Source organism: Gasterosteus aculeatus, chromosome 1 (genome assembly GCF_964276395.1).
Source record: "Gasterosteus aculeatus chromosome 1, fGasAcu3.hap1.1, whole genome shotgun sequence".
NCBI classification, from domain to species: Eukaryota; Metazoa; Chordata; class Actinopteri; order Perciformes; family Gasterosteidae; genus Gasterosteus; species Gasterosteus aculeatus.
In genome coordinates, this window is record NC_135688.1 from 30592929 (window position 1) to 30594708 (window position 1780).

Sequence of the window (1780 nt, forward strand, 5' to 3'; positions counted from 1 at the left end):
GTCAGGCGGAGCGGGAGATGTCCACACGGCTCCTCCGCGCTGGGTGGAGGTCACTGATTTAACCCCCCCCGGGGGGCGGATGTGAGCGCGATCCCCCTCGTGACGGACGGAACGTGCTCTTTTCTGCCGGTTTGAGCGACCCGATTCAGGTGTGTCTCTCACAGCGGCAGCAGACCTCCGACACAAAGCGGCTCCAACGGGCGCAGACGGCGGCCGGCGGGGCGCCGTTGTCGTGGCGCCCGCGACGAACCCGCAGCTAAAAAAGACTTAATCCGTCCGATCAATAGGAGGCCTCTTTAATGATTGCTCAGCGCTTCATTAAATGCCCCCCCCGCCCCTCTCATCAGAGGCCAGATTAACAGAGAATAAACAGAAAGACGCATTTAAACCTGATGGTGGACGCTGGACGTCTTCTGATTGGCTTTGGGAGGAGATGAGCGAGTTATCAAAGACAGTTAATTTGCCCGGAGAGGAAAGTCTGTCAGCTCTTAGAAAACCTTGAGCACCGTCGGCTTAAATACGACGTGACGCGTCCAGAGTCCATGAAGTCCATGACCGACCGCCCCCGCCTCCGTAGAGCCGCACGCTGACGGAAGAAAAGGCCTTTTTGTGCAGCGGATTCGCTTTAATCACCGACGGTTTCTCCTGAACTCTTTTGAGACTGGATTCAATTTGGTGAAAAAAGGAAAAACTTTGCTTCCACTTGCTGGTGAAAGGAGGTTCATTAAGGTTCATGTGACTCGATAATCACCCTTCAGAATATAAGCAGCGCTGGTAAACATGACTTGTGTGGGGGGGGGGGGGGGGTGAACCTGAACTCTGGCCACTGAGGACGCTCGACGTGCTCGAAGAGGTGTGACGTCAGCTATCGATGGATTGGTCGGGTGTCTCGGTGTCGGGCCCCATTGACGTCCTCTCGTCTTACCGCGGGGGGGAACTTATATCTGTTTACGGCCCCCCACTGATGTGCCGGGAACTCCTCGCCTCTCCTCCTCCCCCTCCCACCCCCCCTTCTTATGGGAAGGAATCGTAACAGATCTTCCAGCCTGTGAGCTGCGGCTTGGGCTGTTGACTGCAAGTGCCAAGGCAATTACCCCCCCCTCTCCCCACTACCCCCCCCCCCCCCCCTCTCCCTACTACCCCATCCCCCCCCCCCCCCCTTGAACTTATCCTGCAACATCTAAAAAGTTTGAGCAATCGCATTCCAAAGAAGAAATGATAATTGCAGTCAAAGAACATACAGTCTCTGTCATGCACATGATCAAGTCCTACATTTCCCACAATGCAACTGGTACTGATACCAAAGCTCTCCCCGTGCCTCGGCCCCCAGTGCGTCCCACAGGTGGGGGGGTCGTTCTGGAGATCCGACAGGTGGATGAGTAGTTAGTACAATAGTTAATCACGTCACGTATCACACCGCCAAGCCCCGCCCTCGAGGCCCCCGCCCCCTTCATGCACGCTGTGCATATGTGAGACCCTGAGCGAGCGTGCGCGGTTAGGTGACAAGTTGACGTGGCCACGCCCTCCCCCCTCTGCACAAAAAACACACACACAGAGAGGGGTGGGGGCAATGGGGGCCTCCACCCCCCCCACGGCCCCCCCACCCGGTCCATCGCGCTCAGCAGGGGTTATTGATTGTGACGTGCGCTCGCAGTGCACCTTCCCAGTCGCCTGTCAGCCAGATGCATGCTGGGCAGGTCGGACCCCCCCCCCCCCCACACCCTTGACAGAGGGTGGCGATGGTGTTTTCCGAGGGGGGGGGGGGGGGTGTTTGTCAAGA